Here is a 26,706-nt window from a genome sequence, read left to right as displayed (position 1 = left end):
ATTTGCAATAGCATTGAAATCATTTTTTAAAAAACTAGGCATCAATTTAACAATATGTACAAGACCTTTACTCGGAAAACTATGACAAATGGTGAAGAAAATTAAAGATCTAAATAAATAAGATAGATACCATGTTCATGGATAACAAGACTCCATGTTTTAAGATGCTGGTTCCTCTGAAATTGATTTACAAATTAAATACAACCTCAATGAAAATCTTAGCACGCTTTTGGATAAAAACTGGCCTAGAAAAAGAACAAGATTGGTGTATATACCTTACCTATTTTCAAGATTTACTGTAAAACTACTATGATCAAAAGGGTGTGGTATCAACATAAGGATAAACATATAGAGAAATAAAACAGAATAGAATCCAAAAATAGACATATACATATATAGTCAGTTGATTTTTGACAAATATTCCAAAGTAAATCAGTGAGGTCAGGATTTTTTTTTTTCATTAAATGGTGCTGGAACAATTGGATATGGAGAAAAAAATTAATGTCAGCCTATACTTCACACCATGCATAAAAATTAACTTAAAATAGATTTAAAAGCCTAAACGAAAGAGCTAATAATATAAAACTTCCAGAGAAATTCTTGATTTAGGTAAAGATTTGTGACATTGAATTCTTAACAACACAACAAGCACAAACCATAAAAGAAAATAATGATAAATGGAACTCCATAAAAAGTATTAACTAAAAGACATGAAATGATGCTCAATACTAGTTGTTAAGGAAATGCAAGTTAAAACCACAATAAAATGCCACCACAAAACCCTGTAGACAACCTAAAATGAAAAAAACTGATCACACCAATAACATGGGTGAATCTCAAGAGCATGCTCAATGAAACAAGCCAAACACAAAAGATACCATGTAATTACATTTATATGAAATTCTACAAAAACAAAACTTTAGTGAGAGAAAGCAGATGAATAGTTACCAGTTTCCTGATCTATAAAGTGGAGGAATCATCTCCGTAAGTACCTACCTTCTTCACAGGGTTGTTGCAAGTATTAAATGGGAATTAAATGAAATAACCTCTACAGAGCATAGTATCATACACATAAGAGTTCAATAATTGTTAGCTGTATTTTTAAATGATTATTATTGTGGTAGAGCCTGCTAGGATTCACTTATGTCATGTTGCCCTCTTCTTCCTGATAATGCTGCTGGACCTCATTTCTAGACTCCTTGAATCTAGGAGAACTACACAACTAGTTCTCACCAATAGAATTAGAGTAAAAATGATGTGTGTTACCTCTTAATAAGGTAGTTAAGGCTGCGGTGCCTTCTCTATGCTCTGTTTGCTGGAGGATAAAGAGGATCCAATGGAGGACTCAGACCCTAGAAGACAATGGAACCACAGCATGACAGGGGCCTGAGTCCCTGAATGACTGCCTGGAGCAGAGCTGTCCCCATTGCACTGGACTCTGAAATAAGCAAAAACCAAACCTTTATTGTGTTAAGCAATAGAGAGCTGGGTTTTTGTTTTTGTTGTTGTTACAGTATTAGTCTAACTAACCCATTATACCCAGATATATGTATAACCATATACAATACTGCTCTATCCTTATCCTTCCTACTTTGAACACAACTCCTCAAAAGCCGTAGTTCATACTGAGCTCAGCCTCTCACTCTTCAGTTTCCATTCCTGGCCCTATACTTGAACCTACATTTTTACTTCCTGTTACAACCTGAGTCTACAATCATTGATGAGCCAAATCTCCACCAACAGTCCAGGATGTTAAGTAGCACATCTTTATCGCTAGGCAGGGAGGCACAATCAAATGAACATGGCTTGGTGTTTCAAAGACCCAGACTGAAATCTCTGCTCTACAAATTACCAGTCACATGGCCTTGGCCATGTGATATCATGTCTCTGAGCCTCAGTGTCACTATTTATAAGATTGGGATAATAATGTCCTCTTCACAGAGTTGTTGTGAAGATTAAACTAGGTAATGGATGTGTAAGGACCCAGCACAGCCTCTGACACACATGAGTCTCTTGGTAGACCCAGAATTACTTTCCCAATTCCCAAAGACTACTAGAGCTGACCAGGCTCCCAGGGGCCAGCATACCATACAGAGAAGCCTGTGGATTAGTAGAGAGATGCACTCTCAGCCCCAGTAGAAGTGGCATCTGCTCAGCTCTCTTTCCTGTACCCATGGAAACAAAAGTAAGTACAGACCTCTTACTGGAAATATTGTAACAACCTCCTCTCAATCACACACTGACAATACCACCACCAACAGCAACAGTCTGATGATAGGTAAAATCTATTGGGTTTATTGTGTTGTACACTCCCCATAAGAAAGTTGAGATGCTAGAAGCACATTTAATTTTCACAATAATTCTATAAGGTACATATTCTACAGATGAGGAAAATAGGGCCCAGAGAAGTTATGTAACCTGCTGGAAGTCACACAGCCACCAGGTAGCAGAGCTAGAAATTAAATGTATTCATATGTTCAATCTTTCATTGATTGGGTCAAGAAATTGTTTCTGCCATGTGCCCTGTGCCAGGTCATACACCGGGCCTGAAGACACAAAGATGCAGAGACACAAAATCCTCAAGGTGTCCCAGGGGAAACAGATCACGACTCATTAGCGACAGTCCCATGCAGAATGCAGCCTGTGCCGTGGCAGTCCCACTCTGGCCCCTTCCCCCAGCCCTGCTGCCTCCAAAAGCTGTGGAACCCCAGCAGCAGCCCAGAGATGTTTCCTGAGGCTGCTGTTTTCCTTGGCCCTGAGGTGGGAGACGGTGTGCCCAACAAGGTGGAAAACAAGACAGAGGGTGGGGGAAGTAAGAGGACAGCAAATCTCCCCACCCCATCAACCTGTCTCTGTCACTGGTGGAAGCAGGGATCAGAGGGGGCTGCCTTTCCACCCACCCACCCACCAGCCCGTCCAAGCCATTGTTCCCTTGTTGTGACAGGGGGTTCAACTGGGGCCCACGGACTGGGGGCTTCCTCCCCAGCTCACCGTGCTTGGACAGCTGGAGGAAACAGGCGGCTGGCCGGCCAGCTCTCCACTCCAACAACAACAGGCTGCCCGCCCACTGGCAGCCTCGCTGGGGGCCCAGCCTGGAGCCAGAGAGGCCACCCCACTCCACCCCGTCACTGGCAAAACATGTTTTCTTGTTTTCCAAAGGGGAGGAGGAGGAGTGTACCCACGCTGAGCAAACACAGACACTGATAAGCATGGACAGGCCTGGCTGCCAGGTGGGGCTGCAGAGGCAGGGCCAGGACCAGGCTGGCCCTGGAGGTCATTCTGGCCAGCCTGCCAGGTTCGGAGTCAGGTCGGGGGGACAGAAAGCGCCTGCCACGCCAGGAATAAAGCACCCAACCACAAGCCTTTCAGAGAAAGAGAAGAGACTGCTAGGCCACAGATATAATCACTGACCTCAGAAGCACAGCAGGCTAGCCTTCAAGAGCTGGAATGCTCTACCGGGTGCCTGCTCCTCGGCCAGTCTCTATGCCAGTCCCTTTGCCAGCAATATGCTTTTCAGTGCTTGTAGAGACCATGAGAAGTATGGATTGATGCCCATGGCCTTCTTCAGATAAGGAAATAGAGGTTTAAAGAGGCTGAGTGACTTGTTCAAAGTCACGCAGCAATTGGTATCCCATTGGGATATTAATTTTTATCTGTCTGACCACAGAGTTCATGTGCTTTTCACCATGCCCTGACCAGTCCCAGAGCCCTTTATATTTGTAGGAGTCTTTAGTTTACAAAGCACTTACCAGGTTATTGTATTAGTTTCCTAGAGAGCAGCTGCAGAAACCATCATCAACCTGCCAGAGCTGTGTCTCTTATCAGAAAGCTCACAACAGACCAGTTAGGTTAATGTCTTAGTTTGGGATCCCCCCTCCTTCACCCAAAGCAGGAGGTAAGGATTTGAGTGCAAAATGGTTTATTTGGGGGTTGATCCCAGAAAGCTACCATAAAAGAGATAAAGAAAGGAGGAAGCCAATATAGGGTGAACAGGGACTGCTGTGGACAACTGGGGCTCAGTCCCATTAGGGACATCGTGGAGACAGCACAGAATAAAATTGTCCCCCAGAGATACCATCCAAGCCATTGTTCCCCTGTTGTGACAGGGGGTTCAGCTGCGGCCCATGGACTGGGGGCTCCCTCCCCAGCTTTCCGTGCAGGAAGCTGGAATATTTATCCACCACTCCTACACATCATTGGTTGAGAGCTGTCCCCCGCATCTAAACTCTCTAAGCTTCCAGACTGCTCCATGATTAAGCTGAGTATGCTCCTGTATCCAGAGAATGTCCTCAGGCAGAGAAATGCAAGTTGACAGCTGTGCAAGGATGGTCAGTACCGAGAGAGTATAGGTAGGACACTGACAGCCCTGCCACTGTTGGTAAAGCAGGGAGCATCACCCCAATTTGTAGATGTAACCCTTGCTCCCCCAGGCCGCACCATCTCCATACCCTGTACACACAGAGACTCTGGCCCCATTGATCCCTCTTTAGCTCAAAGGAAAAGAATGACCTCTCTCCAAAGGTCATGGCTCCTGTAGCCAACCTCACAGCTCTGAACACCACCAAGGGATTACGTCTTGCTATCCTTGCCAATTCCGACCCTGCCCAGAGAGAGTCCATGTCCTTTAACTCCACTTCACCTCTGTCTTCCATTCCTATCCATGACCTTCCCCTTCAAAAGGCTGAGGCAGTATTTATTTTCCCTCTATTTGGGGGAGGGTCTTAATAGTACTGTCCAGGAAGCAAATAATCAACTCTCAAACACCTTTCAATCATTTCTCCAACTAGGCCCAAGGGCTCTTGTACAAACAAAACCCCTGGTGTCCACCAGCTCAGGGCCAGAGTGTTCCATGTATACCAGAGTGCTAGAATGAGGCCACACCAAGTGTTTCACTGCACAGATGAAAAAAAGCTCTTGGCCGGGCGCGGTGGCTCACGCCTGTAATCCCAGCACTTTGGGAGGCCGAGGCGGGCGGATCACAAGGTCAGGAGATCGAGACCACGGTGAAACCCCGTCTCTACTAAAAATACAAAAAATTAGCCGGGCGCGGTTGTGGGCGCCTGTAGTCCCAGCTACTCGGGAGGCTGAGGCAGGAGAATGGCGTGAACCCGGGAGGCGGAGCTTGCAGTGAGCCGAGATCGCGCCACTGCACTCCAGCCTGGGCGACAGAGCCAGACTCCGTCTCGAAAAAAAAAAAAAAAAAAAGCTCTAAAAGCCAAGTGATTTGACCAACGCAACACAGAAAGCTATCCTTCGAGTCCAGGTCTTCGGAAAAAAGGCAGGGTGCGTCCTGCCCCTGGAGGTTTATAACAGATGCTAGAAAGGGGTGCTTTGCTTTTGCTCTACCATCTGCATGTGTACAGGGGTGTGCCAAAGTGGGGGATGGGAGTGGTCAACCCGAGGTATGGGCAGTAAGGGGGTGCACTGTCTCTAGCACATTTAAAAAGAACAATAAAGCTGCCTAAAACTCAGCCAGCTTTTTATTTTCACCATGCACTGGCAATTCTAGAGGATATTAGTGATAAAATACCCCCCAAAGGTGGGCTGCTCCTCCCACCAATCCCCCAGTGCACTGCTGTACTGTGCTCCTCCTCTCCCTTACATGACCATGGCAGACATTACCAATCAATAAGGTCTTTCTCTCCCACTGAAGTGGGAGGCTGCCTCAAAATCCATCTTCCATGCATTACTTTAAGCAACTGCATTCTGAGCTGGCATTGGAACTGATCTCTGGTACCTAAGATCCCTAGAAGCTAAGGGTCGCCCAGGCCCTGTTCCACAGGCTGTTCTCTAACTAGACCCCATCCTGTCAAACTTAACCCAACTCCCCATCCCCACCTTTCTGACTTCACAGTCCTCCCTCATCTTTCCTTACTATCCTCAGCTCTATTTTTGCTCTGTCCTTATCCAACTCCACACCTGCTTCCTGCCCCAGGACACCTAAGGCCTTGGCCTGAGAATTCAATCCAAAAAGGCTTGGCCTCCTGCCGGTCTACCTCTGGGCTGTGCTCTTCCTCTGGCCAGACAGCACAGCCCCACAGGGACCATTGGAAGGTGACTCCTTGCCTGTGTATTCTGTCATCAATCCAACCTTGAACCCACCGGGGAATCCCCTTCAGGGAGACCAGGCCTTCAGTTCTTATGACTGTCTGAAGTTATATTATGGATTTGCCTATAGGTTTACTGTCTGTCTCCCTCCATTGGGAAGTAAATTTCAAACGAGCAGTAACCTAGTGTGTCTTATTCCCCAGTACCTACAGCAGTGCCTGGAACATGGTAGGCACTCGATAGTCCTCAGTTGAATGAGGAAGTAAATGAGTTTTTGGCCCAGATTCACCTGGGAGAGCCCCCACACTCAGGATGGCTCTGCCTCAGGATGTAACCCCTATAACAGGCACACCTGCTCTTCACCCCATGTAAAACCTCAATCCCTTCTGCCACCCCATCCTCTGCCCATCAGCCACTCCTGTGCTCTCCTGCCTTCCCTCTGTGCTCTCCCCTGTCCTCTGGTTCCCTGCAGTCTGGGTCTCTCCCCAGTACCTGTCAAACCAATTGGCAGCCCCAAGAATGGAAAGACAGGAGGTGGAAGAGCAGAGTATTTGAGGGCTAGGACGCTCAGATCAGACAGGCCAAACCAGCCATGTGACTCTGGGCTGGTTACTCAACCTTTTTAAGGTTCAGTGTATCTTCATCAACAAAATGACAAAAGTAGTAATACCCATTTCAAGAGTTCTTAAGGGATTAAAGAGGGAGCTAAAATATACCAGATGTGTAGTGAGTACTCAGTAATGTGTACCATTATTCGTACTAAGTTAAAAGGCTTTTACAGCAGTCCGGAGGAAAACTTCCAACCCACTCAGCTTCCCCCACAGCTTATAGGGATCTCTGAGAAAAATGTGCACAGCTTAGGCTTGCATAGAACACAGGTTGAAAAACACTGGTCTAACTGCCACTTATTTTGCATTGCATTAATGTCCCTAATTCTTCATCCCTCCCTCTGCCCACAGGTTTTGTGCTAATGCTTTGCAGTTTATCTCACTGAAGAGGTAGAGTTTATTTCCTCACCTTTGAATGTGGCCTGGCCTGTGGCCTACTCTGACCAACAAAATGCAGTAGAAGTGACAATACCAGTCCTGAGTCTGGGCCTCTAGAGGCCTTGCATATTTGTATCTGCTCTCTTGTGCCTCCACCACAGCCAAGAGAACAAGCCTGGGTGAGCCTGAGAGAGAATGAGGGACATGTGGAGCACAGCAAAGCCATCCTGGTCATGCCAGCCACGGCAGTGTAGACCAGCCAACACCAGCTAACCCCCAGACATGTGAATGAGCCCATCTAAGATCAGCAAACCTGCCTGCCCTGTGAGCCATAAGCCCTTACTGTTGTATAGCGCTGAGGTTTTATGGTTCTTACACAGAAAAAGCTGACTGATACATCATCCAGCCAGGTATTGGACCCCATTGTGATCTAGCCTCTCTACCAAAAGCTGACCAGCTTCTGCTCATGCAACCTCCACCAACAGGAATCAGATTACCTTTAGAGGCAGCCTACTCCAAAACTTTGTCTATATTTTGACCTAAAATCTCTCTATTTGTACTTGAAGCCTTGAAACAAACTCCTAGATCCACACAAAAGAAGCCCAGTCTCTCTCCTAGGCCCATCTGTGTGTTCATTTAGAATCCATGCAGAATGCTACTGTAGGTGCCCATTCCTGCCTGTGGGGACGGCCTCTCTGAATCCTCCACTGTCCCTTTGTCTCTAGGCCATCGTCTCTGGATCCTAAGTCTGGAGCCAAGATCACATACCCCTACCCAGCAGCCAGAAACAGGAGGAAATATCTTGCTCCCTGTGACCTCCATAGTGAGAGATGGAGCTCTGCTTCCCTCCAAGGATCATGAGATCCCTTTAAATCAAGGAGGGGGCTTTGGGTGCTGGGCAGGCAAAGTCAGGGGACAAGTGTCAACAACAGTGCCTAGCCTCAAAGACCTTACATTTTGGAGTAGAGGTGAGGAGGGACCTTAGAGATCATCTATTCAACATTTTCCAAAGTGTTATTGTAACCACAGCAGACAATTCCTGTTCAACTTTTTTTTTTTTTTTTTTTTTTGAGACAGCGTTTTGCTCTGTCCCCCAGGCTGGAGTGCAGTGGCACGATCTCAGCACACTGCAACCTCTACCTCCTGGGTTCAAGCGATTCTCCTGCCTCAGCCTCCAGAGTAGCTGGGATTACAGGCACCTGCCACCACACCTAATTTTTACACTTTTAGTAGAGACTGTTGGCCAGGCTGGTCTCGAACTCCAGACCTCAAGTGATCCGCCTACCTTGGCCTCCCAAAGTGCTGGGATTACAGGTGTGAGCCACCAAGCCAGGTCTGGTTCAACTTGCATGTAAGAAAGTTGTGAGTTGGTTTTGAGTCTGCCAGGGACCCTCAGGTCACATAACCAGAGCAGGCCCAGATGAACCAAGCGTGCAACCACAGGGGGATCCTAAGGGCTCAGTCCGAGGAGTGGGGACTGAATTCAGAAGCTGATGCTGGCCGGGCGCAATGGCTAACGCCTGTAATCCCAGCACTTTGGGAGGCTGAGGTGGGCGGATCACAAGGTCAGGAGATGGAGAACAGCCTGGCTAACACGGTGAAACCCCATCTCTACTAAAAATACAAAAAAATTAGCCGGGCGTGGTGGCGGGCACCTATAGTCCCAGCTACTCAGGAGGCTGAGGCAGGAGAACAGTGTGAACCCGGGAAGCAGAGGTTGCAGTGACCCGAGATGGCGCTACTGCACTCCAGCCTGGGTGACAGAGCAAGACTCTGTCTCAAAAAAAAAGAAAAAGAGGAAAAAAAAAAGAAGCTGATACTACATGGCAGGGTCCAGTCAGATCGTGTGTCCCAACATCACCTCATTGCAAGATCCAATAAGATCACGCCTCATTATCCTAGGCTTATAAAACCTGACTCAGTCCCAGCTCAGGGAGACACTGCTTTGGAAACTACCCCTGGCGTTCTCCTTATTTGTTACATGTAATAAAATCCCCTTGCTAAATCTTTCTTGGTTGTGGTCACTGGGTTGATACCCACCAAGAGACCGAACCCATCCGTGATGTGATGAACGTTATCAACAGAACACTGTAAGGAGGATGAGAAAGGTTCTGCAGTCAAATAAGTCACATGAGAAACTGGTGAGCTTGGGTTCCTTCATTTCCGGACAGCTCAGAGTCTTTACTATGCCAATGTGCACTGGAACATCTAGAAGAAATCAACAGCTTTTCCCTGGTTTATTTGACCATGCAACTCGATTCTCGTGGAGTATCTTGTAGGACTCATGTTCAGCAGATCACACTTAGGCAAACTGATCTAACCTAACCCCCTGATATTCAGACAGGGAAACTGAGGGACTTTCCTGGTCTCACCAGGTCCCTGGCCTCATAAGAGTCAGCTCAGGACTCAAGGAAGGGACCAGTTCCCAGAAAGAGGAAGCAAAGATGGAGGTAGGGACCTGGGCCAAGGAAACTGCTCAGGCGGTGTCCAATCCCTGGTCTGGTGCTGCCTTCCCTGTTCTGTCTGCTGACATGAGCTCACCACCAGGTGCAGCTGAACAATGCACACTCTCTATGCCTTCAGGTCTCACTTCCACCTTCAGGAAACTCCTTCCGGGAAAGAGGGGGAAACATCATGGGCTGCACCAGGCGACTCAGCCCTGCTCCCCAGCTGCCTCCACAGCCAGAGGGAAGGGGCAGGACACTCGGTAATCAGCAGGTGCCAGGGCCTGGTTGTGAAGCACGGATGCTGGAGTCCAGGCCCGGATCTGCCACATGGCTGTGTGACCTTCAGAAACAATAGTTAATTCTCTGAGCCTCAGTTTCTACAGCGGAAAAAGAAAACACTGATCAGTTGAGACATTTCAAATGAAAGTATCCAGCAAAGTGTAAAGGATTCTGCAAATGTGGAGAGTTATTGTCACATTGGACATCAGATATGAAACAAACTTTCCTCTTTTTCCTAACGAGAGATCCTGAAAAAAGATTTATCAGATGGGTTACAGTAACCCTAGGGGCTTCCCTAAAAGGAGGTGTCTCCTATTTGGTTTAGTTTGACAGGGCTGTGATCTGCCAAGAAACAGAGATAAGACAGCATAACACTGAAGTGTTTATTCTAGAAATATTCACTGAGTGCTGCTATTGTGCCAGAACTTTGCTTATAGTCTCTCTCTCTCTCTCTCTCACACACACACACACACACACAATGTACACACGCACACACCATGTCAGCTTGCACCTTCATCTCCAAACCCTTTCTCTGATGGTCCAGGCTGCCTAGAATGTGCTGCCCTCGCTTCACCTGGTGAATTGCTCTTCATCCTTCTCAGTTCAGCTGAGGCATCACTTCCTCAGGGAAGTCTGCCCAGCCTCTCCTCCCTCCAGGCTAAGGTGGGTGCCTCCTTTGTCCTGCAACCATGTAGACTGCCATCACTCATCCTCCTATCCCAGAGTGACTCCTACCTGTTTGTACACCTGTCCCCTCTAATAGGTTGTGAATGATTTGAAGGCGATGACCCTTGAGCCCAGCCTGGCTCATACAGGTTGACTGAATGAATATGTGACCCAGCTTTCAGTTCTCCCTGTTGAGGGAAGCCTCAGATTTTGCCTCCTGCCCATCCTTGAGCCAAGATTCCACATGTCTTCATATGTCCCCCCAAGAAAATGCATACCCCAAAGCACCTGAGCACTGAAGGTTTTGTAAGGAAGTCAGAGGTGATGCACACACCACAGCAAAGCCCCCCAGTACTCAACAGACACGTGTATCCCCCAGTCTCCTTCCTATCAGCAGTAGTCCTTGGTGGAAGACAAAATGAGGCCCTCACCCCCAAGATGTCCATGTCTTAATCCCAGAACCTGTGAATATGTTAGGTTACATGGCAAAGTGGAATTAAGGCTGTAGATGGAATTAAGGTTGTTAATCAGCTGACCTTAAGACAGGGAGTTTATCCTGGTTTATCAAGAGAGTCAGTAAAAGTATAAGAGAAGGCCGGGTATGGTGGCTCACGACTGTAATCTCAGCACTTTGGGAGGCCAAGGAGGGCAGATCGCTTGAACCCAGGAGTTCGAGACTAGGCTGGGCAACATGATGAAACCCCGTCTCTATAAAAAATATAAAAATTAGCCAGGCATGGTGACACATGCCTGTAGTTCTGGCTACTTAGGAGGCTGAGGAGAAAGGATCGCTTGAGCCCAGGGGGTGGAGGTTGCAGTGAGCTGAGACGGCACCACTGCACACCAGCCTGGGCAGCAGATTGAGTGTCTCAAGACAAAAAAAAAAGTGCAAGAGGAAGGCAGAAGTGGAGGTCAGAGTAATGTGATGTCACTTGAGCTGGCTTAAAGATGGTGGAAGGGAGCCATGTGCCAAGGAATGTGCGTGGCCTCTAGAAGCTAGAAAGGATAAGAAAACAGGTTCTCCCTTAGAGCCTAAAGAAAGGATGCAGCCTGCTGACACCTGGATTTTAGCCCAGTAAGATCCACTTCAGAATTCTGGCCTCCAGAACTGTCGGATAATAAATTTCTGTTGCCTGAGGCCACCACATTTGTGGTCATTTGTTTCAGCAACAATAGGAAACTAATACATCCTCTTTCTTGCCCTTGCCCCATGCCACGCCCAGACTCTCCTGTCTCAAACAATTCAGTTCTGGCCCAAAACCTGCAGCACATCTCACTCAGTTAAACAAAAGCCCTGCAGTTGCCCAATCTATCATTTTTTTTTTCTTTTTTTTTAGACACAGAGTCTCACTTTGTTGCCCAGGCTGCAGTGCAGTGGCACAATCATAGCTCACTGCAGCCTCGAACTCCTGTGCTCAAGGGATCCTCACACCTCAGCCTCTCAAAGTGCTGAGATTATAGACATGTGACATGGCACCTGGCTTACCCTCTTTATTTCATTTATTTATTTATTTATTTATTTATTTATTTATTTTGAGATGGAGTCTCACTCTGTCGCCCTGGCTAGAGTGCAGTGGTACGATCTTGGCCTCCGCCTCCCAGGTTCGACTGACTCCCCTGCCTCAGCCTCCCGAGTAGCTGGGATTACAGGCATGTGTCACTATGCTCTGCTAATTTGTGTATTTTTAGTGGAAGGAGGTTTCACCATGTTGGCCAGGCTGGTCTCGAACTCCTGACCTCGAGTTATCTGCCCACCTCGGCCTCCCAAAGTGCTGGCATAACAGGCGTGAACCACCGCATTCAGCCTACCCTCTTTAAATAAAGAGTTCAGCAACCATTTGTTGTTACTCAAGCATATATCCTTTGACAAGCAACTAGTCAAAGCATCCTTCCCAAGCAGACAGTGTGCTCCCTGAGGGAAGTACTGGTAAATGCAATTTTCTCCATCTTATCACTTGTGAAATAAGAACACAGCTAACATGTGGGAGTACCTGCAGTGGGCCAGGGACTATTGTTAGTGCTTCACATGTATTAATTTGCTTCACCCTCCCAACAACTCAGTGCAGTAGATACTGGTATCATCCCCACTATATAGTAGAGGAAACTGAGACACAAGGAGTTTAAACAACTTGCCCAAGGTCACACAGCTGAGATGGTAATTCAGGCAGTCTGACTCCAGAGTCTGGGCTTTTAATCATCACAGTAGAGTCTTCCAGTATACAAGTAAATGAATAAATGAAGTGAACGTGGATGCAGGTATGAACGTATACCTATGTGTACAGATGCTGACAAATAGTCATTACGACAGGTCACCTGTGCTTATAATCTCAGCACTCTGAGAGACTGAGGCAGGAAGATGTGCTTAAGCTCAGGAGTTTTAGAGCAGCCTGGGCAACATAGCAAGACCCCATCTCTAAAATAATTTAAAATTTAACTGGTCATGGTGGCATGTGCCTGTGGTCCCAACTACTTGGGAAGCTGAGGTGGGAGAATGGCTTGAACCCAGGAGATCAAGGATGCAGTGAGCCATAATCATACCACAGAACTCCAGCATGGACAACACAGCGAGACCCTGTCTCAAAAAACAACGAAGAAAAAGACAGGGCACCTCCCCTCAAGTTTCTCACAGTCCACCTGGGGAAGCAGGGGCGAACTGCATCCGCAACCACCCAGAGCTCAGAGAGCTTTTCTGCGCAGAGCTCTGGGAGCAAAGGGAAAGGGCATCCAAATTGGACTGGAGTGAGGGGTCAGAGAGAGCTTTCTGGAAGAGGTGGCACTGAACCGAGTTTTATGGGGTACATAGATGATCACTGGGTGAAATGCAGCAAAGGCACTGGGTCAAAAGACCCTGAGGCCTAAAGGAAAAATACAGGGACAGGACAGGGACACAGAGAGACAGAGAAACACTGACTGCAAATGGTAGAGGCAGAGAAAAAGCTACAGAGAAAGAGGCAGAAAATAGCTGATTGTGTCGTGAGTGGCTGCTCCCGGCCCAACCTCCCTCCAGTCCTGGGACAGAAAATAGCCTGGCTGACCCGTAGTGTGCAAAGCATTTCCTGTGCAGCCCTGGGGACCCCTGAGCTGTACTTTCTCAGGGGTGGGGCTGGCTGGAGTCTGGGTGTGAGGACAGAGAAGGAGGGGTCAAGCAGTCCTGGGCCTGGATGAATTCTCCAGAGCGAGAGTGGCTGAAGATGGGAAGGCGCTGGTGTGCATATGTCAGGGTCCGTTTCTGCATACGGGTGTGCGTGTGCCCTTGTCCGTGCCCATGTGGACAACTGCACCTCAACTCACCCATGTGGCTAATCCTGGGTTTCCATGTGTCTCTACATGGGCATTGAAGGCCGGACGGGCACAGCAGGGCACAGTGGCCACCTCCCTATCTTAGGTACTCAGGCAAAGGGCAGCTATGAGCCTTCTTGAGGTTACAAGCCACCTCCTCTGGGAAGCTACCAGCTTCAGTGTTCCTGGAGCAGTTTCCACTTGATTCCTTATCCCGCCTGGTCCCCAAGGACACCACCTCCATGTATCCCTTTATGGGTCAATGAACTAGTCCCAACTTTTACTGGGGACTGAGTGATCCAGAAAGAACTTTCTCTGGAGGCCTTTCCTAAGGAACGGGGGAGGGGTTGGGGGACAGTTAGGCCTGGTTCCCAGAACCGAGAACATCTCACTGAGGAGGACACCTCCTTTCAGGAAGCTCTCACACTTCCCAAGTGACTGCTCAATGACTTCAGCCTAGTCCTTTTCCCCTGCCCCCTTGTGGAGTCCCTGTCCCCACCCCTGAGCCTCCGCCAAGGTTGCTTTTTTTTTTTTTTTTTTTTTTTTTTTTTGAGACAGAGTCTCACTTTGTCACCCAGGCTGGAATTCAGTGGTGCAATCTTGGCTCACTGCAAACTCTGCCTCCTAGGTTCAAGCATTTCTCCTGCCTCAGCCTCCTGAGCAGCTGGGATTACAGGCACACACCACCATCCCCAGCTAATTTTTGTATTTTTTGTAGAAATGAGGTTTCACCATGTTGGCCAGGCTGGTCTTCAACTCCTGACCTCAAGTGATCCACCCACCTGGGCCTCCCAAAGTGCTGGGATTACAGGGCTCACAAAGTGCCAGCCCCCAAGGTTGCTTTTTAGATTAACTATCTTTAAACCAGCTCTCCCCATCCTGTCTTTATGCAGTTTGTTATTTTACCCTCTACCCCTGTTAGACTTTTCTCATTCCAACACATGGAGATGGCTTTGAATCTAGAGCACAGGTCATTCCTATTCGATGGACCTGATTTCAGAAGCATCCTAGCAGTAGCTGAGTGACCACCAACGGGGCTGCCGCAGAAGGACTCCTGCCCGGGAGGGAAGCTGGGCTTTCATCTGCAGCAGGGCAGATGCACCTGCTGCAGGGGCAGTCCAGGTGAAACACCGGTTTTCAGGGTGCCCAAAATGTACATTCTTGGGCTGGGCACAGTGGCTCACGCCTATAATTCCAACACTTTGAGAGGCCAAGGTGGTGGATCACTTGAAGTCAGGAGTTCGAGACCAGCCTGGCAAACATGGTGAAATCCCATCTCTTCTAAAAATACAAAAATTAGCCGGGCATGGTGGCAGGCACTATAATCCCACCTACTCAGGAGGCTGAGGCAGAATTGCTTGAACCCGGGAGGCAGAGGTTGCAGTTAGCCGAGATCACGCCACTGCACTCCAAGCCTGGGCGACAGAGCAAGACTCCATCTCAAAAAAAAAAAAAAAAAAAAAAAGGGGGCCGGGCGCGGTGGCTTAAGCCTGTAATCCCAGCACTTTGGGAGGCCGAGACGGGTGGATCACGAGGTCAGGAGATCGAGACCATCCTGGCTAACACGGTGAAACCCCGTCTCTCCTAAAAAATACAAAAAAACTAGCCGGGCGAGGTGGTGGGCGCCTGTAGTCCCAGCTACTCCGGAGGCTGAGGCTGGAGAATGGCATGAACCCGGGAGGCAGAGCTTGCAGTGAGCTGAGATCTGGCCACTGCACTCCAGCCTGGGCGACAGAGCGAGACTCCATCTCAAAAAAAAAAAAAGAAAAGAAAAAGAAAAAAAGATGTATATTCTCTTGCTCGCCTCCTATGTTGGAGGTTTCCAGCCCACATCTCAGCCAGGATTACCTCTCCATGACCTTTGGTCTCATACCCTGGCCCATCTAACCACCAGTTAGGATCTTTGATTCCACCACATTTGGACCCGTGGAGCTCCTGTGAAAAGTCCATAGAAGAGTTGCTGGGCTGGATGAATGCCAGCTTCATTGGCCAAGCCATGCCAGGCCTTCCTGGCCTTCAGGGTCTGCTCCCCTACTCCCCTGGTTTCCAAGCAGCTGCACAGATAAGGGGTGCTAGCATCCCCGCCTTCCTAATAGGAGAGCAATGGAACTAACATTTGTTGAGCACATATCCTGTGTCTCCCTTAATCCACACAACAATCCTTCTAAAAGGACACTGTAATTCTGATGAAGAAGGGCTTTCCAGATATGGCAAGTCAGGATTCAGAGCCGGGTATATCTGATATGTGGAAAGGCCAGCATCTGCTCCTCCCAGCATATATTTACAAGGGAAGGGTCTGATATGGAAGGAGTGTGCAGGAGGCAGGCCTCTGGAGGAGGTCAGGGCCAGATGACCCTTCTCTGGCCCAGCTCCTAGGACTAGGGCAGCACCTCAGGAAGAGACAGGGGATCTTCTGGCAGAGGCCAAATAACTTTCTTTCCTGGGGGATTTTGTGAGAGAATGCTCACCAGCTGAGCTGCTTTGGGGGCCAGTGACAAGGTATGATCTGGATGTGGTAAAAGGAACCTTCTCCCGCCGCCTTCATGGAGCTTCAAATGGCTCCAGTTCAATAAAGACCAATGGAAATATGGTGCCACCTGGAACCCGGGCTGTCTGCAAGTTTGAGGGCACCAGGACAGCACTGGACACAGATGGAGTAACAATTCCTCCAGGGGCCCTACAGCCCTTCTGTAGCTTGCAAGCCAGGGCCAGTCATGAACTAGCAGCCTGTGCGCACATGAGAGGTAGCCCGGGGTCTCTCTGAGTAGGCAGTAGTCTGGGGTTCTAGAAATGGGGAGGAATATGAGGCAGAAAAAGTAGAACATTAAAGCCAGTGTGATTTCATTTGAATCCACAGGTTGATGAGGTCAGGGAAACTCACATCTCGTGCACTTTTAGAGATGGGATCAGAAAGGCCAAGTCACTTGCGGGGGTGGAGCTAATGCCTAGCCTTGGTCTCTCGAGCCTGGCTCTACAGCCACATACTTTCCAAGACACCAGGCTACTTGGGCCACTCTTAACACCCGTTTCCAGACCTCACCTCAGTTCCATTTTTAAGGTTAGTGCACTTCTAAGAAATGACCAGCCGGGTGCGGTGGCTTACAGCTGTAATCCCAGCACTTTGGGAGGCCGAGGTGGGTGGATCACTAGGTCAGGAGTTTGAGACCAACCTGACCAACATGATGAAACCCCATCTCTATTAAAAATACAAAAATTAGCCAGGCATGGTGGCACGCGCCTGTAATCTCAGCTACTCAGGAGGCTAAGGCAGGGGAATCGCTTGAACCCAGGAGGCGGAGGTTGCAGTGAGCCGAGATCACACCACATGTTCTCCAGCCTGGGCAACAGAGCAAGACTCCATCTCAAAAAGAAAAGAAAAGAAAAGAAAGAAATCACCAAAGCAGAGAAGGCTGAGTCCATCCCTGCAAACCCCTGCCCTGCCCAAGAGCAACTGTCACACCTGTTCCTTCTTGGAACATCATCTGAGGAACCATGTGCCTTCTCTGGGAACTGTGACCCCAACCACAGGCCATTGCAGAAGCTGCCTCGTCTTACCTAACACGTCTTCTTCCCAGACACTATTTAGTAGTCAAGGGACACAAGTACCTGGGCTAGTGTGTCCCTTCTTTAGGATTTTTGGATTTAGAAACCAAATTTGATAGTCAGCCCTCTCCTGTGACTGACAGAACCTGGAACACAGACGACCTGGGGGTTATCAGTGGCCCTGCTTTCCTCCACCTGGAAGAAATAGGTCTGCCGGGAGAGGTTGGGGCCACCCCAGAGAGAGATGCGGAGGTGAGGGGCAGGGAGACAGTACTAGGGAATCTCACGTCTGTTGCCAAAGCTGCCCTGGGAACTAGTAAGGTCTTTTTGCCTGAACGAGTTGGATTTTGGTCACTTGCCTAAAGCCCTATCCAGCCCCCATATGCCCTTTCCCATCCATCCCAAGATAGGAAGGACAAAGGGCAGCAGCACCAGGGAAAAGAAAAGCCCTGGGGGGTGGGGAGGTAGAGGGAGGCCCCCGTTAGACTGTCCCTTGGGTTTCTCCCAACAATGGCACGGGCAGTGACATTGTTTGTTTCTGGGATCGAGATCCCTCCCCGGATACCACCACCCCTTGGCTGGCAGTCAGGTGGGGTGGAGGTAAGAATTGGTGGTGAGGCAATTGCCAGTGTCTTTGGAAACCTGGTGCCCGTGGACCACCTTTCTCACACAACTTCACATGGGTAGGGAGGGAAAGAGGAAGAGATCAGATGGGGACAAGAGAACAGCTTGTTCTATGCTACAGAGCAAGACAGTGACCCAGGCTTGAATGAAAAGGGCTAGCAGACTTCAGAAACAACCTGGATGCTTGATCACTACTCAGACACCCCAGGGTGGCCTTGTGCAACCAGTTCTCTTTTCTTTGCCTCAAGATCTACAACTATGAAATGAGCAATGGGAGCAGAACATACTCTGGGCTAGAGACACTGATCCCTCCCACGTTTGGGGGAAACTTGGCCTCACATGTGATCCCAGATAGGCTCCTAACCGTGTCACCTGCCAAGCTCCTATGAATTCTAACTGCTGTGACTGTCTGGGAACCTACCATAGTAGACCAGCCCACAGGGCCTTCCTAGACCTGTCCAACACCCATGGCCTCAGGTGCCAGGCTTGCTGAGCCTCCACTGTTGGTACAGCTGATGGGAAAGGACAGGAAGGTGGGACGGGGCAGGGAGGGTGAGTTATTCCAAAGGCAAGATCCAGCCCAATGCTGATATCTTGAGGCCATTTTGATGTTCACAGCAGACAGATTTCAGAATTAGGGTTTCAGGAAACAGGCGTGTTCAGAGCAGGATCCCAGTCCAGAGCTTAGGAGTACAGACACCCGACCCCGCTCCTCCGAGGGGAGCAGAGAGGGACGCTGACAAGGCTAATCAGTGTCAGGAAGCAAAGCAGGGCTGATAAACTGTATAAACTGGGAATGTGCAGCTGAGGTTAGATGGCTTTGGTCTGGGGGTGCCCAGGACTTATGCACACCAGGATGTTGGCAACAAAGCTAATAATTCCAGAGCCCGCAGCCCATGGAGGCTCAGGGAGCAGCCTGGCTAAGAGTGGTAAGATCGGTGCCTATAGCAGAGGAGGGAGAGACTTCGAGCCACATGCTGGAACTACAATCGACGATTGGGGGATGAGTCTGTCATTGACATTAGGGAAAAGCCATGTGATTGTCTATGGTTTCTGTGCCAAGGATGGGGGACAAAGGGAAGAATCCAGAGTGGCAGGTGTTGGGATAAAGAGTCCTAGGGCAGTTGTGTCTTCCCTGGGCCTAAGCAGTCACAATTTACACCTGTATGGGGGCCATAGAACACAAGGCAAACTCTGTTAGTCAGTAAGGCCTGGCCATGACCCATCCATGGAGCACAGGGCCTGCTTGGGCAGCTTTCTCCGTCCAGCCCCAGAAGTTCCTGGCATTTGAGTGTTAGACCAAGTGTGCACTGGATTAACTCCACCAATGGAAAAAAAGAACCAATATCAAGAATCCAAACCCCATAGACGCTCCAAATAGTAGAGGGATACTATGTCACTCAGTTCTCAGTCACCCAAATCCTTTTTCCTCATTAATTTATTTCCTTCCACTTATCAGGTTCCACGGTTATATCACACCCTCTCACTCAGCACCATTCAATAGGACATTCTGCAGTGATAGAAATGTCGGTCCCCACCGTCCAATACACTAGCCACTAGCCACGTGTGGCCAGTTAGGAGCTAATTTTTCATTTGTGTTCATATTACTTTAAATAGTCACATGTGGCTAATGGCTACCACATTGAACACAGGCCTGGTTCTCCTATGCTGTAGGGCAGTAGGATCCTCAAGTCCAAACACTTAACTATATCTGTACACCAGCAATGATTAGAAAGGGATCTCTGCTCAGGGTAGGGCTGAGTGACAGAGACAAGAGGAGAAGGGAAAGAAATGGAAGGAAAACATGACTAGGTGAGGAGCATGTGCATTACCTTATTTTATCTTCACAGAGACCTGCAAAGTAAATATGATTAAGCTCAGATTATAAGTAAAGAGACAGAGACTCAAAGAAGTCAAATAACTTTCCTTGTCACACCATTAGTTAGGGCCAGAGTCAAGATCTGAACCCAAGTGTCTGCCTCCAAAGTCCATGGTTTTCCACCTATCAGACAGCTGAGAAAGAGAGTGGCCTCTTCCTGGCAGCGATGGGTCTCAGAGTTGAGCAGGTCAAATTCATGGGCTGCTAGACAGTTCCCTAACTCGCCTCCTCCAGAGCAGGTCTGCCCTGTTACAACTGCATTGATGTGAACTTCCAGAAATCAGACACACCCAGACTCACACACAAGGCCAAAGGCACATGGCCAGAAAAAATTATCTGTGACTGTGCCATCCATTAGTGCAGATAATTAATGGTCTATTTGATATTCTTGGCATAAAAAAAGGCAGAAATAATGCTTTGTTTGGGCTGATATTAAAATATCTCTTCATAGCCCTGCTGTCACTAATTCACTTGCTCACTGGCAGACCAGGCAGTAGGGTCAGAAGTGAGCTACAAGGGAAGGAGATGAGGGTGGAGAAGGAACTCACATTTCTTAGACATCTAATAAGTACCAGGTACCAAGTGAAAGACTTCAACTGATTATTTCAAGCAATGATCATCCCTATGAGTCAGCTCTTACTATCCTCATCTCACAGGAGCAGGACTAAAGCTCAGAGGGGTAGGGTGGTATATGCGCAAAGCTGCACCGCTGATAGCAGTGAGGGACGACTTCAAAATCTAGGTCTGCCTGACTCCAAACCCATGCTATGTCACACTGACCATTGGCAGAGATCTAGAAAGCCCATCGCTGCTAATAAAGTGATGGACCTCCTTTCCACCTCACTCTGGTATCATGCCTAAAGCCAGGCTTCTGTGTAGCCATCTCATCTCCCAGAAGTTCAGGCTCCCATGAGCAGGAGAGGACCCAACCCCCAACCCCATTGTGCAACCAATGACAATGAGAGCCAGGCGTCCCCTTTCTTACCCACCACTTTCCTCCCCACCCCATGGGGTGCTGCCAGTTCAGCACAATAGTGTATTCTGTGTCCAAAAGCCTCTGCTGGCGGCCCCTAGTCTTTTGCAGTCCCTCCAGACAATGGCAGAGCCCAAAAGGCCTGATAGCCAGTGACAAATATATGTGAATGACCAGCTCACAGGAAGTGGCCTTCAATAGTCCGATAGTTTCCTGTATCCTGACATTGTGAAGGCCCACTTCCTGTGCTGTCTCTGAAAATACAGCAAGGCAAAGCTGGGGGTGGGTGCAGAGGCAGGGTTTCCCTGTCTACCCCCTAGCCCAGGCTCCCCTATAATATGCAACTCTGCTTGCCTAAGGATGCCACCAGCCAGTCTCACCTGACTTCTGATTCAAGGGTGAATTCCTGGCTGGTCTCTGACCTGTCCCTTCTCCTCTTAACCAAACCCCACCCAAGCCCGGTCAGAACAAAATGACCTATTTTTAAAGATTTTACAGGCTTCCTCAGTCTCACCCCCAACCCCCCTTCCAAGTTCCCAGGCCTTCTCCTGCTGGGAAAGGCTTTCTCATGTCTACTCACATACCTTTGCTGCATACTAAACCCATTTCCGCGTGTCCGCTGGTCACTCTGCCCTGAATGATAACCTTGATAGGTTTACAAATGCTCATTAAGTCACCCTTCAAGTTTATCTTCCCGGAGCCAATAATCACAATGCCTTCAGCTTCCTCCGTGTTACAAAAAGCAAAGCGAAGCAAGAGAGCTGGGGAAACAGGGAGGCCTCCTTTATCTCTGGCTCCAGCTGGACTCAGGAAAGGCTCTCCCAGGTTGTGCCTCCCCGCAGCACCTTGCCTCCCAGCAGAAGCTGGCCCAAAAGATCAAGCGCACCTGCCAGTTACCAGGAAAGCAGGGGCAAGAGGGAGAACGGATGTCTTCTATGGAATGAGGCATTATGCTAAGAGCTTTCTCCTCAGTTACTTGGTGAAGGAGGTAGTAAATCCCTATATTAAAGACTAGGACACAGAGAAGCTAAGTGGCTTTGCCCAGGGTCCCACAGCTAGTGAGAGGGGGAGCCATGTGACCCACAGCCTAGTAAGAGGAAGCCGACAGTACCCATAGCCTTGCTTGGCACTGGAAAATGGTTTGGATACGGGGGAATGGGGAGGTTACTGTTTGCTCCCTCCTCTCACACCTGCTCTCAGGACCCTCATATCTCATACATGGAAAGTCATCTCCCAACTTCCTAGCACAGGAGAAACAGTGCTGGAGGTGGGCAGGTGGCTGCACCAGTCCCGCCAGCAGCCTGTCTCTGAGCATTGTTCTCCACGGTCAACAATGACGGCACTGAATTAGCCTCGGGCCATTGTGGTCACTGGGGTAGGAGACGTAGTGGGGGTGGGGGTACAGGTCAAGAGGTGACAACCCATTCATTCCCTCCTAGTCATTGGAGATCTGAGAGCTGCAGCCCAGTCAGTCAGGAGCCCTGAGCCCAGTGTGTCCAGGAATCAGGGAAAACAAAGAGGTCTCTGGAGATGAAAGGAAAGAGGAGGGGAGGAAGCCCCCACTGACTTTCCCACCCTCCACCCTCCACTGTCCAAGGGGAAGAAAGGCCAAGGGCACAAGCACAGTGAAGCTGGGGGGAACAGCCAGCTTCACTGGAGGTAGAACAGAGCTCCAAAGCCCGCAGACCTAGGCTTCGCTTCCAGCACAACCACTCGCTCAACATGCGATTCAGTTACTTAGCCCCTGAGTCTCAGTTTCCCCATCTAAAAAATGGAGAAAACAACCCCTGCTTTGCAGGGCTCCTGAGAGGATTAAATGAGATATCAAAAGCATCCAGCCCAACACTTAGCCTAAAGGAGCTCAGTGGGCACAGTTTTCCTTCTCCTTCTTTTCCGGGATTCGTCTGCCTTGGGTTCCCAAGACTAATGAAGTCCACAGGAAAAGCAGGATGGCTGCCTTCTAGCCCTTTTCCAAGAAGCCAGGGAACCTCTGCAATCCTAGGAGTCTGTGGACCTGGCTGGGCAGAAGGCAGCGGGCAGCTGGACCTAAAGCATCCATCCTTCTTGCCCCTCCAATGCTGGCTTCTGGGCCTGGGGGGACAAGAGGGCGTGAGAGACCTAGAACTGCTGACCCCAGAGGAAGATGCAGGATGCTGGGTGAGGGCAGTGCACCATCATAGGACCCTGAGATGATCTCAAGACCACCTAATAGGGCTGCATGAAAGACTGACGGGGAGGTGGGCTTCAGGGCCAGGCAAAGCGCTTACTTGTCATCTATGGCCAATTCTGATTCCCAGAAAGTTTCTGAGCCACTTCCCAACCCGCCCTCAGCTTTTATCAGAAAACACATGCACTCAGAGAGGAAAGTCTTTACTAGAATATCAGCCTAAACCAACTCAGTCAGACAAGAAAATCTCCTGGAAAAAATAATAGAAGTGATGTTTGAACTCTCAGTGCTTTTTCTAAACCACTCCCTGCCAGGTGGGGTATGTAGAGAGCTGCAGAGCTCAGCTAAAACAAAGGTGGTGGTGTTACCCCCTTCAAAGTCACTGCTCATGGGGACAGCCTGGGTCACAGCCTGGAGGCGGAAGGGAGTCGAGGCTCTGATAAGGCAGGGGAAGGATGGGACAATGCCTGGGACCTGCTGACTGTTCCTTCACCCCAGAGACCACAGGGATAATCAGCTCACAGAGCCTTCCGGCCTCAGGCATTTAGTTCTGACTCTAAGGCCTCTTGTGGGAGAGAGGGAGGACCCAACACCAGCCTCTCCCCAGGGTGGGCTGAGCGCCTCCCCATTAAAGGCTCTGGCTGCAGCCACTCTCCTATGCAGAGGGTTCCCCAGCGGCAGCAGCCCGCTTCATGCTGCTGTCGTCTGTCTGTTACTGCTGAAATGTGTCCCCACAAGATTCATATGTTGAAGTCCTAAACTTCATATTTCTTCATAATATGACTGTATTTGGAGATAGGCTTTTAAAGACAAGATTAAGTTAAATGTGGCCATTAGGGTGGGCCCTAATCTAACCCGATGGTGTCTTTTTAAGAGGAAATTTGGACATACCAGGAGTGCACAGGCACAGAGAGATGCCCATGTAAACAGGCAGCGAAAGGGTGCCCACCTGCAAGCCCGAGAGAGAGGCCTCAGAAAAACCCAATCAAGTTGGCCCCTTGATCTTTGACTTCCAGCCTCCAGAACGGTGAGAAAATAAGTCTCTGTGCTTGGTGAGCCACTCTGCGGTGTTTCATTACGGCAGCCCTGACAAACTAACATGCTTCCCCTGTCTGGGGGTCATGAGCAACAGTCTGGGGGACCCCCTCCGCATACACTCCCAAGAGCCACAGTAGCCCGAGCAGGGTCCCCTCAGCTCAGTGCCACCCTCAGCCAACCCTCAGCTTCTCCAGCCTCCTCCAGAAATCTCTCGCTGCCTGAAGGCCAATCAGTGAGCCAGCCAAGGCTGTGTGCAGGTTGGGATTGCTGCAAGACACCAAGGCAGTCCAGGAAGGGCCTGGGGACTCGGAGGGGGGCAGTGAAACGGGCAGAGAAGCAACAAACAGCACAGCCAACAGGCCTCAGGACTGAGGATCAGGGTACCCTCATGGTTCCCCAGCTGTTGGCCACAGGGTTACTGTAGGCCTGTTTCCCCACTACACTCCAGCACCCCTCTTAGAGCCCAGAGGGAAATCAGGGTCCTAAAGTGTGGCTCAATGTATGAAATGGAAAAAATACTCCTAATCACAATAACCAACTTTTCCTAGTGCTAACTATATGTGAGCCACTGTTCCAGATGCTTTGGTGTGTTTTCCTTGAATCCTCGCAATAACCCTGTAAGTCATACATTAGCCCCATTTGACACAGGAGACACTGAGAAGCAGCTTGCAAAGGACTGCAGCTGTGAGAGGCAGTGCTGGGCTTTGAATAGCAGTCTAGCTCCAGAGCTGAGCTTCTTGAGGAGAGTGGATTGCAGGGTGCGAAGTGGGGTGGGGTGGGGTCTGAGCCCATCAAGGCCCCAGCATATATCAGCGAGGTGAGAGCCAGCCAAGGACAGGGCTTTAGGGACAACAGCAGCTGAACAATCCACCTTGTCATCAATCAACCAAATTATAAACACACAGGACTCGCATCTGTGGGAAAGACTGTGACCTCCTACCCTCCCGCACGTGGAGAAAACAGCTTGGAGAGGATCAAAGGGGCAGAGGTACCCTAAGAGTTGATCTTTAGTCTGTGTGCTGGGAAAACAAAACTGGGAGGGGGCAGGAAAAGCAGGCTGCAGCCTTCATCAGAGGTAAGTCACATGAGCCACCAGAGGGGCTGTGACTATGCCCTACAGCCAGCAGGCACCCAAGAGGGTTTCCCCTCATCGTCAAGTCAAGCAAACTGCAGGCCAGAAGCTGACCTTGGTTTGGCATGATGACAAGGTGGAAGCTGGAAAAGGGAGGGGGCATGGGGCGGCCACAGGGCCAGCTCTGCTAAGAATCCCATTATCTTGGGGGAGCCATTTCCCACTCCAGGGGTAGAAGGCGAATCGGTGATTTTCTCTTTTAATTGAATCCTTAAGAATGACAGACAAGTGGAAAGAGGGTTTCATATAAATACAAGATTTATAGTCTGCTTCTTGAGGAGGTGGGGAAACCAGAGCCTTCTCCATCTCTATTTTCAGTGCTTACAGGCTTCACCTGCCAGCCCACCCCACCCTCTTAGGCACGTGGCTAGAGGGAAGGCATGAAGGGGAAGATGGAGATAAAACGGAGACACTCCAGAAGCAGTGGCTCCCACAGGATCTCCAGGAAGTCATTCTCACCCCTTCCCAGGATTCCTCAAACCAAAGGGTTGGTCCAAGGGTCCACCGAGAGGCTGGAGAGCACCACCTGGTAAGTGCATTAAGAGGATCCCTGGGCTCAGACCCAGGGCCTCGCTGGATTCCTTGGAGTTTTCCCATCCACCCTGCTGAGCTGCTGCAGAGCTTTGATCACTACTACACGAAGGGTTTCCTGAATGCTTTCCTGAGGACATTGTTCCCCACCATAGAGTCATCAGGGTCAAATTCATCACGGGCTATCCTGGTCCAGGTCCTACCCAGGAGGGAAATGCAGTCTTCTGCCCAAGTCCCCATCCCCTAGAAAATTAAGCCAGCAGTTTCTTTTGGTTCATCCCATTACCAGCCTTGGGGAAGGTAACACTGTAGCATAACACAGCTGCCATTAGCTCTAAGCTGCCAGGCACCTCAAAGCACACACCTGGCGGCCCTCCTCCTTAGCCTTCTGAGACCTGTCCCCACACCCAGCCCCAGTATCTGCTCCATCCCAGAATCACACTCCAGGGCCTCTTAATTCATTCAACATTTATTGACAATGATCATTTGTGAGGCACTCTGCAAGGGGCAGAGGAGTAAGAATTGGTCCCTGCCCTCAAGGAACTCACAGTCTAGGGGGGATACAGACACACACCAATCCCAGTGCCTTGTAACGACATTCTTACAGTAGAACGAACACAGGGCTAAAGAAGCAGAGCAGGAATGACAATCTGTGCTTGGGAAAACTGCATGTGGCCCTGCATGCTAAATCCTGTAGTGTAACTAGGAGTTTACCAGTTACCAGGCAGCCAGTGAGGGAAGTACCAGGCAGGCACAATGTGTAGGGCACATGGAGGTCTCAAAGTTTAAATGGGCATAACATATTCAAGATGTGGCAAAAACTAGGTCCCATCATGGGGAACAATGGGAGATGAAGCTAAGGAGGTGGGCGGGGGCACGATGGTGAAAGAGCTTGCATGACATGCAAGGGCCTTTCATTTGTTTCCTGTAGGCGAGGAGCCAGGAAGGTCTTTAGAAAGAAAATGCTGGTAGAAATGGGGAGAATTTTCAGGAAGAGACCAAAAGCTCAGGCAAGAAATGAAGAGGACCAAAAGCAGGGGAGTAAGGGGGAAAACAAAGGATGGATTTCAGATGCAGAAGTGGCCACCACGGTGGGTGATGGAATCCATGGGAA

The 26,706-nt window shown here is 49.4% G+C and overlaps 1 long non-coding RNA gene across 2 annotated transcripts in view; it reads right to left on the bottom strand.

Annotated features, from left to right (window-relative positions):
- LOC102127326 (uncharacterized) overlaps positions 1-21,366 on the bottom strand; it is a 53,432-nt gene extending 32,066 nt beyond the window's left edge. Inside the window, exon 1 of one of the 2 annotated variants that reach the window (XR_006693062.3) lies at positions 21,309-21,366. This is a non-coding gene — a long non-coding RNA (uncharacterized lncRNA). Of the gene's footprint in view, positions 1-2,991; positions 3,054-21,308 lie in introns of those variants that run through there. The other variant, XR_006693063.3, reaches the window with a different exon arrangement.
- Positions 21,367-26,706: the final 5,340 nt, after the last annotated feature.

This window comes from Macaca fascicularis, chromosome 1 (assembly GCF_037993035.2).
Source record: "Macaca fascicularis isolate 582-1 chromosome 1, T2T-MFA8v1.1".
Taxonomy (NCBI): Eukaryota; Metazoa; Chordata; class Mammalia; order Primates; family Cercopithecidae; genus Macaca; species Macaca fascicularis.
Note: the sequence above shows the minus strand (reverse complement) of the source record. Positions and strands in the feature narration are given on the sequence as shown.